Here is a 15,808-nt window from a genome sequence, read left to right as displayed (position 1 = left end):
GGATCTTCTCTATATCTTCTATCAACCCAATCTGGTACGGATCCCACACTGCTGAGCAGTATTCAAGCAGTGGGCGAACAAGCGTACTGTAACCTTCCACGTCGTCCGCCCTCGAGTCACTGGGGAGACGCTGCCGGTGCGTTACAGTGGCTACCAAACAGGCCCTCGTCGTGTTTCTATCGCCCCCTGCATCTCCAAACGGACGTCCAGGAGAAGAAGAATCCATCGTCTCTGTTCCGAATGGGGGACCAGTGTCTGTCGACGCCTCCGTAGCAGCTGCGTCAACGAAACGACCGAGATCCGGACGACAGTGTGTATCTGTCCGCAAGAGACAGTCGTCAGAAGGCGTCCGTCGGAGTTTCTCGTGCTTGAGGAGCGAACGCTGCTCCACTCCCGTTTGGCTCTGAGCACTATGGGACTTAACTTCTGTGGTCATCAGTCCCCTAGAACTTAGAACTACTTAAACCTAACTAACCTAAGGACAACACACACATCCATGCCCGAGGCAGGATTCGAACCTGCGACCGAAGCAGTCGCGCGGTTCCGGACTGAGCGCCTTAACCGCGAGACCACCGCGGCCGGCACTCCCGTTTGGATGTGTATCTCTGTGTCATAGTGTGTGTGTAGATACGACTCCTCTGAACCTTCCGAGAAGAAAGTCGTGGAGCAACATACACCCTCAGGTTGCAGTCAGAGCCATCTCACTATAGTGGCAGTTACTGTTCGTGGCTATCTGTTGTCTTCCTCTGAAGTGAGCTGGCTGTATGTGCCTCGTCAACAACGTGTCCGTCTGTCTGCAGTAGTAACCTGTGCCGATCTCCACCTTCAGACGTCGGTGGCGTCGTTGCCTGTGTATAAGTAATTGGTAGAATCTAGGAAGGAAAATGGTGCACGGCTTCGCCTGATGGAATCTGGGTGATCCGCCACTGCAAACAATCGGAGCGGACATGACCTTCCTGTCCACATCCTAAGTAGGTGTGGGGTTGTCAGTCGTAGATGGTAATTGCGTAACAAGTGGCTATGTTTAAGTTGAAGGAACATGCTTCGCGAGTTCGGGTACGGCCTGTGTTACTCCACTGCATACGGGATACGTTGTAAAAGTCTGCCACTTCTAAACAGCAAGACTAATGAAAGTCCCGTGCGGTGTAAGAGCGGAGATAAGGGAATCGGCAAGTATCACAAGAGGTAGCTATAAAACTCAGAGTATCCTCATACCAAGGCTTGCATGTTCAACGGTAACAGCGGAATTATGTGCTTTTGGATCGTGTTCAGTTTGCACTAATGTGCAATTGAATTAGAGGCTCCAATAAAGGAATGTGTGTGCCTTACGTTCTGCTGGACTCCACGAAATGAGAAAGCATTGGAGGAGCCGACCAAGATTCCCAAAACTAGCAGAGATTGGCCGGACCTGGTACCAAGTCGCTCACATCAGAAGATAGCAGAAATATCAAATTACGTATTCAAAAAGTTATTCATTCATGACTATACTGGCGTACAAACTTTTCTCCATACCACACACACACACACACACACACACACACAGATTGGATATAATGACGTAAAGATCCCTGTTATTGAATAGTAAATTACTGTTCAAAGCGTGACGGAATTCAGGTTTCACTCTGAATACACTAACAAATTTTCCCGTATTCTAGCTCATATTTATCTACTATCGAGACTCTCTTGCCCAAGGAATATTCCCGTTTGATGGGATAATTGTACACATCATTTCTGTGTACAAAAATGTTAGAAGAGCGGATGTACAAACCATTATCGCTGACGGCGATCTAATGTAGAGTCCTACAATATATTCTAAGCTCAAACGTTTTGAAAATGCTAGAAGAAAACAAGTTTCTCTCCCAGTATCACCATCGATTTAAGACAACCAACTCAGGTAAAACACAGCTTGCATTATTCACACAAAATACCAAGTAAAGGGTAGAAAGAGATCAACAGATTGTTTCCATATTTCCAGATTTTCGAATGGATCCGATAGTGTATCTACCACGTCTACTACTAACCAACATACGATAAGACGGAGTATCTTTCACAGATATGCGATTGGCTCAATGAATACTTGACCGATAGACGCTAGTATATTGTCCTAGACTACCAGTGTTCAACAAAACTTAACATTGTGTATCCTTATAACAAAGAAAACGAATCCAATAGGAACCAGTTAAACGACGTGGCGAACATCTGGAGAGCGTCATATAGTTTAAACATTTATGGGTTATGCCAAGAGTCGGTATGAAATGGGACAAACACATAAAATCATTATTATGGAAGGTGAACGGAAGATTTTTATTTATTTGAAGAGCTCTGGAATTTTGCAGTGCACATGCAAAGCAAATAGTCTACAAGAGGCTAGTGCGACCAATTCTTAAGTATGAGTACTATTCCAGTGTTTGAAGTCCTTCTCAAGAGGCAACACAAATGTAATCCAACAAATTCAGAGATGCACTGCTAGAATGAAAGCAGGTCGGTATAGTCCATACCAAAGTGATTCGAAGGTAGGGTTGCCAGGTGTCCCGTTTTAGCAGGACATGGCCGGCTTTTTATAATCGTGTACGGCCAAACATCCGAGTATATAAGCCCGACAACAACCACATCGTCAATTACGACTGCAGTGGGTAGGAGATAATCGAGATTGGACCGTGTATGAGTGGAAACGTGCTAATGGGGCGGAGAAGTCACGCTTCTTGTTACACCAGGTCTAAGGTCGTTTCCGGATACACCGTGATACAGCTGAACGACTGCTCGAAACATGCACAGCGCCACGGACACAGGCCAGAGGGGTTGTATTATACAATGGGGGGCATTCACCTAGGCTTCTATGGCATCTATGGTAGTAAACGAAGATACCACGACAGCTGTGAACTACGTGAACGTTATTAGGTACCACCTGTACCCATTCATGCTTGACGTTTTTCCCGACGACAATGTCGTCTTCCACCACGGTAACTGTCCGTTTCACGATGCCACATGCGTGCTAAAGTGTTAGGAGCATGAAAATGAACTCACGTTGATTTGTTTACCAAATTTGCCTGTTCTTAACCCGATGAAACATATCTGGGACACTACCGGACGCAAAATTGCAGTTACAAACCACCGACCCGTAATTTACGGGAATTGCGTAACCTATACGTAAATATCTGCTGTCCCATACCTCAGAAAACCTACCAAATAAGTGTCTAATGCAGGACACGCAGAATCACTGCTGTTTTGCTCAACAGAAGTCGAACTACATGCTACTGTGCAAGTGGTAGTAATGTTTCGGCTCGGCATTGGGCTCGGTGGTTAAAATAAAAGTGCAACTACTCACGGATGTCAGTGTGGGCTGCAATTATCATACAGCAGCTAAACTTGGCAGATACGCCAATGCGTTAATGCGAAACCGATGAACGCTGGAAAAATTGGTTCCAATTTTGGCCACCCCTTGCAAATCTGGCGCTATGCAGATCTCGTCGACTTATCCAATGCTCATATTCAACTAATTGCGTAAGTGGCGGTTAATAATAAAATCAACATTATGTCTTTCTCACCTGTTTGACCATTTCTGCCCACGTCTCGTTCCTAATCCGTTACATTTGGAAATATTTACATACATCTTTCTTGTACTCAGAGGAACAGATTTGCACCTGATGGCCAAAAGTGAAACTAATTTTCTCCAGCGTAAATCGGTTCCGCATTAACACATTAGAATATCTATGAAGTTTCCAAACCATACGATAATTACAGCCCACAGTGGACCTCTGTGAGTAGTTGCACTTCTGTAGTGTCTAGGAAGCCTGCATACTCAGTTCTCTACACAAAAAATCAAACAAGTCGTATTAATGAGTTTTATTACAAAAAGAAAATTGCAGTACTTAACTTTGACAGTTACACAGATGTGTCGCAAGCAAAGGGCGACATACGAAATAATCAATCTTCTTCAATATAGACAATTCCAAGTCTGTGCTACATAGAGAGTACAAGTGAAGTGACTAGCGTTGACGCTCGGATCCAAGTCGCTAAGCTGCTATTGAACTGGGCCGTCACTAGTCCGTCGCGGCGCTTATGTCCTCTTCTACATCTACGTAATTACTCTGCTATTCACAATTAAGTGCCTAGCAGAGGGTTCAACGAACCACCTTCAAGCTGTCTCTCTACCGTCCCACTCTCGAACGGCGCGCGGGGGGCAAACGAGCTCTTAAATTTTTCTGTGCGAGCCCTGATTTCTCTTATTTTATCGTGATGATCATTTCTCCCTTTGTAGGTGAGTGCCAAGAGAATGTTTTCGCAATCGGAGGAGAAAACTGGTGATTGAAATTACATCATAAGATCCCGTCGCAACGAAAAACGCATTTGTTTAATGATTGCCACTGCAACTCACGTATCATGCCTGTGGCACTACGGCACTACCTCCCACATTTCCCGATAATACAAAACGAGCCGCCCTTCTTTGAACTTTTTCGATGTGATCCGTCAGTCCCACCTGATGCAGATCCCACACTACACAGCAATACTACAGAATTGAGAGGACAAGTGTAGTGTCAGCAGTCTCTCTAGCAGACCTATTGCACCTTCTAAGTGTTCTGCCAATGAATCGCAGTCTTCACATAGGAGCCGCTGCTGTCGCGTTGTCGTCCTGGAGAGAGATCCGGTCAGCGTGCGATTGGCTGACTTCTTCTCACAACCTTCCCGACTGGCTTCCGGCGCTTGCGCCGTAACAACTTCAATTATAAATCACCCGGCAATGTGTGGTATTGTACCGCTTGATTGCATTGTTATTGTGTTCAATATCTCTGTGAGTAAAAAAAAGGAAGTGAATGTCTGCATGGAAACCATTTTTAGTATCTTAAAGGGAACGTTTTAAATGTACTTGGTGACGGTTTGTTACAGTGAAGTGCGGGAAAAGAGGGAGAAGAAACTGTCAAGTCATACACTACCATAGGAGCAAGTGACGTACTTCAAAATTAGAAAAACGATGATAACTTTTAATATGGAAAAAAATGGAAATGAGCGTTTGGCGTCATTGGCCGGGAGACCCCTTACTAGGCAGGTCCGGCCGCCTTGGTGCAGGTCTTATCACAGTCGACGCTACATGGGCGACCTGCGCGCCGGATGGGGATGAAATGATGATGAAGACAACAGAACACCCAGTCCCTGAGCGCAGATAATCCCCGACCCACAAAGGGAATCGAACCAGGGCCCCTTAGGACATCAGTCCGTCACGCTGACCATTCAACTATCGGGGGGAAGCAATATGAAAAAGTAACCGAAGCACTGTTTCTTTGGTTCATTCAAAAGCGGGAAGATAGCTTATCAATAATTGACCAAAAGTGGAACGTAATTTTAGTGGCTGTTTTGGATAGCTTGACCGCTGGAGAAAAAGTCGTTTTCGGGTGACTTGATCGCTGTAGGAAACGCTACGATATTAGGACGCTTAATATTTGTGGTGAGAAACTTAACTAGTACTGATGGTATTTTAAAAAGTAGAAAGAAATTTCAAGAATTAATTCTTACTGTGTGGTTAATTGGCATCAGGCTTTTAACTGTTACGAAAAAGTCTGTGAGACACAACGAATCTTTGCAAAAAAAAAAAGAAAAGAAAGAGAAAAAGATGATTCCCGTTGAAGGATTACGCGCACTTCATATAGTATTCCCCAACACGGAGCAACTATTAAAAGCAAGCGCAACGGAAGTACGTCGACGGCCAAAGCTCGCGGCAAGAAAACGCCATTCCGTAGACACGTTTGAAAAGTTTTCTTTATGAAGGCATTTAGAGAGTCTTCTTGCTGGATGTTGCACACGCAGTTGAACTGGTAACCCAATAAATGAAGGTCGCATGTTTCTTGTATATTACAGTAAAGTCAACGAAATTAAGTAGGCTGTCACACATCGACAACATCACATAGAAACGGCATAACAAACACAAAAAAACGCACTTGAAAATGGGAATCATTTACCGAAACGCGTCGTGTGAAAAGTAAAATAAAGAAAATCGTGACTGGTATCAGAAGAATTATTTATAAACAAACCTATTGTACCTGACTCTGTTCACCTGTAACTTTTTAAACCCATATTACATCTAAAAAGCCGACATATGGACACACCTCCAGCCTGCAACGTCCGCTTGCGTCCATTATCTATGCTGGTAAATATTTTAATATGGAATTTGATGCATGTCGCGTCAAATACCACGAGTGGCAACATGTAATAGCAAGCATCCTCGTACTCTCTGTATTTACGTTTATTGTATGTTTACTGTAAAACCAAGTGCACCTAAATCTGTGTCTGTGAGTGTATGCCGGCTAAAATGTAAATGATCAAAAGAATTTGTTCTGGATATCACAATGTTATATAAGGTAAGTATCCAAAAACACAGTGATATTATCGTTTCGTACACATTTCGTCAACTTATGCCTAAATTTCCGTTATTTTCGCCCGTACACGACCCTTGCGTCTAGTAGCACATGGTACAGAAAATAATGTTTCTGTATTACAGCCATCTTGTAGCAAACTACTGCATACCGTGCCTGCATTAACTGCCAATTTAAATGATGTTTGCAGTTCGTCATCTACAATGGATGTGATGAATTTAAAGCATTCGGCCCAGTTTCTTTATGCATGCCGCACGATAGTTGTGCGCTCTTTCGAACGATCCTCATGCTCGCAAGAGGAAACACTGTGAGAATACGATATAAATGACTGCTTGCGAATGCTACTCCGCTGCCACATCGGGAACACCCAAGGCGACGGAACGCATCCGGAAGTGGCCAACAAGTCTGGCAGTTAGCAGCGAGCGACTGGAACCTCTCGACTCAGCTTCCCCGGACCGTACCTACCGTTTTCAATATTTTGATGGTAGTTTCAATTTTACGTTAATTTACTTATTAAATGGAATTAGGATGCGGAAACAACACAATTTTAAAGAAAGTAAACTGAGTACTGGCTCAAATCAGTTTTAACCAAATATTTAAAAAAAAATTGTATAAAAATTTGACGTAAAGAACCGAGCAGACAAATGGAAGTTTTGTCGGTTGTTTATCGTTCTTAGTTAATAAGTGAGACATTGGGACCTAATTTGCAGTTGTAAATTTAATTAGAACCAACAAGACGATTGATAAACTTACAAAGTTCGTCACATCCGTTAAACATTCTATTGTTCTCAATCCGAAGGTTAGTAGTTCTCCATCTGTCACTATCTTCCTTCAAGTACCTTCGGTTCGGACTTTGTTGTCAGTTCCATATTTTGTTTTATCTGCATAATGTACGGAAGTGTTGCTCTTCCTCGTGCATTCTTCCCTGGCACTTAACCTTCTAATAATTTAGTAATTAAGGGGCAGTGTCTGTCTAGGTGTCCAACTCAACGATAGTTCTCCACAATGATCTTTCCTTGTCTACCTTCTCTAAAACATCTTCGTTGGTCATTTTCTCTGTCCATGAAACTTTTTGGATTCTTCGCCAACATCACGCCTCAACCGCCTATAGTTTTTTTTCCGTTCTGGCTCACCTGTTTCCCGGCCTCCGAGCCACCTTGGGTAAAGCTCCAAACAAAAGATTTAACGCACTGTTTCCTAGCGTTTAAACTGATATTTTGCGATGTTAGTAGGTGTCCAACTTCCATCTACTACCGAAGTATGTAAAGCTAGTGACTTGTTTAAGATTATCTCCATCGAGATTCAGGCTCACTGTTATTGGAATTCCAGTACGTACAGGCGTTTCGGTTTTCTTCTTATTTCTTTTCATATCATATCTTTGTCAAATTACTTTTTTGATTCTTCTGTGGACTTTTGCAGGCTGTTTTCAGATTCGGTTAACACTACTATATCATTGGCAAATCTAAGCATTTTTATTTCGACATTTGTATCTTTACATTCGTTTATTAAATCCCCAATGCATAAGTTGAAGTGCAGTGGGCAAAGCCTGCCACTTTGCTAGACGCCTTTATTTCCTCCTGAAATTTTTGCGTCACTGCTGTCTGATTCTTAAAAATTGCTGGGTAATATTTTCCTTTCTCACGGTGGTCCAACTCAATGCTTATTAAAATTTGCACTATCTTAGACCAGTCTACGGTGTAGAAAGCCTTATCCAAATCAAAAGGGCCTAAAAACAGCGAGTGATTAATTCTGAACTTTTTTTCCACGATAATCTATCTTCACCGTCGTTTTGATCTATTCTGTTTAGACTGGCGATTAGACTGTAGGTATATTTTTCGTTCCAATTGATCCGTAGTGAGGAGACCGTCCAGGTCGTAGAACACGTCAAAAAAACAACAATATACAATAAACATTTACAGTGAAAACCAAATATGCTTATGTACCTTTCACAGATTCCAAGTGAAATGATCGACATGGATGTCGAAGGGCTCAAAAAATTGACATATTTTCATTTAAAAGGTAATAAGTACTTGTCCCAAAACACGTAAACGTTCAATACATTCATGTGCATGTGATAACTTTTAGGCTATTTTAGCCATACATCATCAAGGAGGAAAACCATTTTACAACACTTATGTACAATGATCACCTTACTGCACTGAATTTGTACTGAAGTCGCATTGTGCTAATACTGACATTATTTGATATTATTAATACAATACGCACATCAGTTCGTTCTACTATGAAATTCTTCAGTGGAACTGAAGGAGTTGGCCACCAATAACTCGTTTTAAGCTACACATGAACTTTATTAGTACTTAAACTTTTTATGGCTTCTGGCAAGTTTTTGAAAGTATGTTGTCCTGAATAATGGGCACCTTGTGGGCCAAAGGAAGCGACTTTAAATTTTTGTGAAGATTATTCTTATTTCTAGTACTGATTTCATGAACTGATTCTTATTTTAAAAGGAGATATATTTTTAATGACAAATTTCATTCATGAATAGATATAGTGGACAGCAGTAGTTAATATCCCTAGTTCCCTAAATATTCCTCTGCAGGACGTTCCTGGGTTCACACCACAAATAATTCTTATTACACTTATTTGAACCCGTGAAACTTCAGCTTTTCTTTATGTTTACCCCAAAAAATAAGCGCGTATGATATTATGGAATGTAAGTAAGCATAGTAATCAGCTTTTTCATTTTTGTATCTCCAATGTCTGACAACATTCGCAGCGCAAATAAAAATTTGTTAAGGTGCTTCAACCGTTCTGTGGCGTGCTCCTCCAAGCTGAATTTATCATCAAGCTTTAATCTAAATAATTTAATACTGTCCGCTTCTTCTATCTGTCGGTCATCGTATTTTAGGCATATACGGGTGGGAAACCTCTTGCAAGTTCTGAACTGCGTGTAGTGTGTTTTTTCGAAGACTTCGAACCATTTATTAATGTCCATGAAAATTTCATTAACCGATCTTTCTAAGACTACACTTGATTTTCTATTTATTGCAAACTAGGCATCTGGTAATGTTACTGATGAAAGGTCATTGATATACACAAGAAAAGGTAAGGGCCCCAAGATGGAACCTTGTGGGCCATCACATGTAATTAGTAACCAGTTGCATGACGCCTGATAGCTTAAAACATATCTCTCTCCTAATGACACCGTTTGTTTCTTGTCATGAATATAGGATCTGAACCATTCTGTGGCATTTCCTGTTACACCATAATATTTTAATTTACATAAAAAGATGTAGTGTTTTACACAGTCACGTGAGTTTGACAGACCACAAAATATATTGTCTAATGAATTTAGTATATTTTCAATGTATGTGTAGATAGCCTTCTTGATGTCAGAATCCTTTAGCAATACGAACTGCGACTTCGAGAATATCTGACTTGGTGTCATATGGTTACGAAGCCGATTGTGTATTACCTTTCCTAAAACATTTTAGAATACTGGGAATATTGGAATTGGATGGAGGTTTGACGGCATTTCTTTATCTCCTTTTTAAACAAAGGCTTAAATTCCACATATTTGAGTCAGTCAGGAAATGTGCCACTAACAAACGTTTGGGTACACAGACAGCTTAATATGTTACTAAATTCAGAAGCACGATCTTTAATTAACTTCGTTGATAATTTATCATAGATTTTTTTGATTTTAAAGATTTTTTTGGCGAACATTACTGCTACTAGGGTAGTGGGGTTATATTCACATTAGTGAAGTAGTGACTAGTGTTAGAAACTCCATGGCAGCATCAACTGAACCTCACAAACCCACATTTTCAGTAATGGCTGCGAAATGCTTGTTGAAATATTTTGCAACACTGCACACTTCTGTTAGCTACGTATCATTACTCTTAAAGCTATCTGACCCTTTTCATGACTGGCTCTACCAGTTTCCTCCTTCATTATTCCAATATTGTCTTTAATTTGTTACCTGATAAAGTTATATTTTTTTCGTAATGCATTTCCTTTGATATCCGTATTACTATTTTTAATATGTTGGTGTATGTCTTTGAATTTGCTATAACATCAACACAGCCGTTCTGAGTGACAGACACAATTCCCTATTTGTCTTACAAGGTATCTTTCCTCCTTGTGTAACCCATAGCTTCTTTATACACTTTGGTCTAATCTGGGCAATTTTGGGGAAAACAGTGATCAAATAAGCTAAATATTTTATTAACAAAAGTGCTGCGTTTTTCATTTACTCCATCAGCGCTGTTTTTGGCTTACTGACTATCCTATTGAATTCAGATTTAGTACATTTCGTATACTGTCGTCTAAGATATCTGTTGGTGTCTTGGGGCAAGATTACAATGCAATATTTTTCACACTTGTCTAATATGGCGTTCTTAGGTACTGGTATGAGAACTGACTTTTGGAAAACTTCACTGATTTCTTCTTTTCATGGATCTCATTAATTAGCTCATTTAAACGTCTATTGATAATTCTACTATGATATGTGTAACGAGACGACCACGAGAAATGAAAGAATATTACTGTCGTGGTCATTGCCGGCCGAAGTGGCCGTGCGGTTCTAGGCGCTGCAGTCTGGAACCGCGAGACCGCTACGGTCGCAGGTTCGAATCCTGCCTTGGGCAAGGATGTGTGTGATGTCCTTAGGTTAGTTGGGTTTAACTAGTTCTAAGTTCTACGGGACTAATGACCTCAGAAGTTGAGTCCCATAGTGCTCAGAGCCATTTTGTCGTGGTCATTTTGTGAGATAAAATTTGTAGGGATAATACGTTTCTTGACTCCTGTTGTAATTTAAGGTCACGAAACGATGAGACTAAAATCTACGCTATTGTTGTGGCTTTTCTTGATTATCTCCGTGATTCTTTCGTACTGACTAAATAAAACTTAGATACTATGCATAACTCTTGTTGGACTCTTCTCAATCATTTCCGTTAATCCACCTTGGTAAGAATGCCAGGAAACGAGTAATAATAAATAAAGAACCAAAATACATTCTGCCTTTTCATGCATGACATGATGTAAACAACAGAAGCATGTGAACAGCTTGATTCCATGTTCTTAGACTTCCGAAAGGCGTTCGACATAATGGCATATCTTCTACTACCAACCAAGATACGATCGAACGGAGTATCTTTGCAAATATGTGACTGTCTCGATAAATATTTGAGTAATAGGACCTAGTACGTTGTACTGGATGTCGAATGTTTCATGATCCATAGTGACGAACTACTATGTGTATTTTGCACAAACAAATGGATGCATGAATATGAGATAAATGAACGCAAAAAAAGCAAACCATATAGTTTATAATTGTAAACAGAAATAAATTTAAATGACCTGCCAAGAATCACTATAGAACTCATATCGAAACATGTCTAAGTAAATAATTTTCTTTGTATTATAGACCACTGAAGATGCCTAGTATGAATATGCGAAATATCTTAGGTACACAAAAACAAATTTTAGTTGCAAAAGGTGAATGTTTATCTATATATTAAGGCATATGTGGGACACATTTTATACACACTGCATACTCCTCAAGCCACCGTAGAATGTGTGCTGCAGGGCACTTCGTACTGATATTAGCGATTTTCTGTCCTATTCCATTCGCATATGGAGTGGGGTTTATTAACAGCTCATTTCCGATGGTTGCGATATCGCTCATCTTGTAGAAGGATCTGAAAGTTACAGTTTCCCTCTAGCGGTCGTGGAATCTCAGGTACAGTGGGCGCACTTTCGAGACGTTAATGTGTCTGTCGGCGACTAGTGGTCAAGGGTAACGGTCGGGCGGCAACCTACAAGTGCGGACATATATTAAGTTTGAAGTATAAGTAATGCGAAGGTGAAAAGACGCGATATTTGAGTTAAAAGGAAGTAATTTTGTGGAGCTAATTGTGAAGAATCACGGGTTCTGAGCAGTTTCGAAATCACATTATTAAACTAATTTCTTTGTTGGCGACCGTGTATGAAATTTAGATTAAACGATTTCAGGAGAAGTAACAAAATAACTGAAATGTTTCTTATGTGAACTAGATGGAGGCCTTGTAATGGCTCAGGATGATGAATTATGTCAGAGCGATAGGGACTGACCATGGCCCATAAACATGCTCAATATGAAATAAAACTACTTAAATGGTATGAATTTTTTCATTTCAGGACAATCGTTAAATATAGCTCTCTATCAGTATATGCTGCAGTGTGCAGGTTGGTCTAGACACATGGAGCAGTTCAATGGTCACCTGCATATCTGATGTAACTAATCACTTTCACTCGTCCAATTGCTGCAAATCTGAGTAGACGTTAGTATTTAAAAATATAGGAAAAAGGGGTTTACAAACTGTAAGTAACTTCAAGTCTTACCGCATATAGTGACAATTTACCGTCAACGTGGCCTCCCCCTACACAACTGCATCGTCTGCAGACAGTCTTAGGAAAGTACAGATGTTGTTAGCCCTCAGTCTTGTATACGCCGTTGTAAGGTGTCAGGCAAATCCAACACCTTCCATGAAAACCCTGACATGATAAGCAAATCCGGCAGTATGTCACATAGCTCCGAATAAATCCTGACATTAAATTAAATAAAGTAATACGATCAACGAGTGAGCAAATGGAATACCACAGACTAACACAAGAACGCCTAAATGCATGTCATACCTTCCCACCGTGAAACAGACGCAGTTCCGAGGGAAGAAACGAGAACAGAAGCCGAGAGCAGAACCGTGTTAAGCTAGAAAGCCCTACGATAAGAGACTGATACCCACGTCGCCAGACAACCACCAGGACCACCCCCCAGCCCATGTTAAAAGCTAGAGCCCTCCAGAAGAACAGTATATATCTTACGATAACAGTAAAAGGGCCACACCAGCTGCAAGTTTTAGCGTGAGACTTTTTCGCGTCTCTGTTACGTTGCAAACGTTAAAAACATTGCCCCACCACGAAAAGTAACCGCCAGGACCACCCCCCAGCCCATGTTAAAAGATAGAGCCCTCCAGAAGAACAGTATAGATCATATGATAACACTAAAAGGGCCACACCAGCTGCAAGTTTTAGCATGAGACTTTTTCGCATCTCTGTTACGTTGCAAACGTTAAAAACATTGCCCCACCACGAAAAGTATAACGTTTATCATTGGATAGACAGAATTTTTGTAGGCGGAGCTTAAGATTAACATTGAGACCATGGTTGGTCAGTTGAAAACACAGCCAGATAGTTTTTTTTAAACCAACTTCGGTAAATTGTAGTAAGGAGAAGTTAGGAGAGAGTTGCTTCCGAGACGGCGAGGTGCGTGGAGCTGTGCCGGCCGCCGCCCCCTGACGAACACCGACAAGGTAATGAACGCACGCGATGCCGCATTTTTGAGCGCATAAGGCTTCACTCAGAACTGCAGAAGTCTCATCTGTTACATCCCCTTTTTACGTAATACTAGTGTCGATCGTCAATTGAAGCTCATGGTATTCACATTTGCTACATAAGTTAAAATCTGAAACGCGATGATTTTTCTGTTATATAATTATTGAGAAGCCACATCAGCCACTGTAATTTATGACAAGTTAGATAAGTAATTAAAGATAACTGAGGGTCACTGTAGACCATTTTGAAAGTTTTCTCTTTTGTGAAACTTAATTTAGAGCTAGATTATAGATGTGATATGGCATAGGTCATCCTTCGATCCATTGTAGAACTTGGAAACCCACTCAGGGAATATTCGTTCACATTTTTGTTGAACGCAGTTGGTTTTTATCATCCTGTATTAAAATATTTCCTTTTATCAATAGCGCAATTTATAAACAATGTTTTCATCTACATCTACATCTACATCCATACTCCGCAAGCCACCTGACGGTGTGTGGTGGAGGGTACCTTCCGTACCTCTATCGGTTCTCCCTTCTATTCCAGTCTCGTATTGTTCGTGGAAAGAAGGATTGTCGGTATACCTCTGTGTGGGCTCTAATCTCTCTGATTTTATCCTCATGGTCTCTTCGCGAGATATACGTAGGAGGGAGCAATATACTGCTTGACTCTTCGGTGAAGGTATGTTCTCGAAACTTCAATAAAAGCCCGTACCGAGCTACTGAGCGTCTCTCCTGCAGAGTCTTCCACTGGAGTTTATCTATCATCTCCGTAACGCTTTCGCGATTACTAAATGATCCTGTAACGAAGCGCGCTGCTCTCCGTTGGATCTTCTCTATCTCTTCTATCAACCCTATCTGGTACGGATCCCACACTGCTGAGCAATATTCAAGCAGTGGACGAACAAGCGTACTGTAACCTACTTTGTGAGTAGAATAAAATTCCCAATGGTAAACTTAACTGCTCTTTCGACGTTATTTTACCAGCTAACTAAAAATAGGAAAGCCTTGTACCTCTTCCACTAAATTTAGTTAGTACTAAGATTCTTTTACAGGGAGTGCAGTGGAGCTGACGCTGAAATCATTCAGTATTTGGTTATATCATCGCTAGTCTCACTGAACTCTTCTGAACTCTACATGTCATGTGTGGTCTGGCGTCTCCTTACCAGCAATAGGTCCCAGGTTCAAACTAGTCAATTCCCTAAAAAACACCTCAGAGCATCGTTGCGCGAAAGTGGTAGGGAGACACGACTTAGAACAAACAGACACCATGCAGAATGTTAGACAATGGCGACCCTGCCAGGATGGTAAAATACCATGATTGAAGGTCGACCACATGCCTAACTAGGCCAGAAAAATAGCTTGTTGAAAAATTTTTGTAACAAAATTTTTTTTTCCTAAAGTTATAAATAGTCGAATACAGTAGCTGCAGCGATAGATAGTAAGAAAGTATTCAATAGTACGTGAGACATTCTAGCAGAGAAAATAGCATAATTAAGTTATGAATTTTAATATTGTTAGAATTAAGTTTTCTCTCCAATGCTAGCGGACAGGTGGCGGATACATCGTTGACGAGTTGGTTCTGACCCAACAAGTAAGTGAATGGCAAGTCATGTCGTGTGTGCAAAAAGTTTATGAAATGCGTGAGATCGTATGAGCGAATGTTGACGCGAAGTAGGGCGCTTGAATTGTTTTTAAAAAAGAAAATAAGGGATTTGGAAAGATTAGCAATGGCAGATCGAGACCTTGACCGAACTGAGGTAGAGACCCAGCATGAAGATGGACAGAGAATAGAGGACAGTACAACAGACGATGCAGTATCGCGAGAAATAGGACATATAACGCACCATAACGAGGATAATGTACGTCAAGGCATAGAAAACGTAAGTCAGTATACGACAGAGGAGAAGGAATGTAGAGAGACAGTAGATGAGGATTCTAACTTGCGTCTTGAATACGTAGAACTCATAGTACAAGTAATCAGAGCTCCCACACCACAGAGTACAAGGAATGCGATCAGAAACGTGTCACCACACAGTTCAATGCAATCGGTTGCGAACTAACACTTGGGCGAAAACACAGAGCGTAGAACGTCGGAAGAAAACGAAA

This window comes from Schistocerca cancellata, chromosome 4 (assembly GCF_023864275.1).
Source record: "Schistocerca cancellata isolate TAMUIC-IGC-003103 chromosome 4, iqSchCanc2.1, whole genome shotgun sequence".
NCBI classification, from domain to species: domain Eukaryota; kingdom Metazoa; phylum Arthropoda; class Insecta; order Orthoptera; family Acrididae; genus Schistocerca; species Schistocerca cancellata.
The sequence above is the reverse complement of the archived record's forward strand: the minus strand, read 5'-3'. Positions refer to the sequence as shown.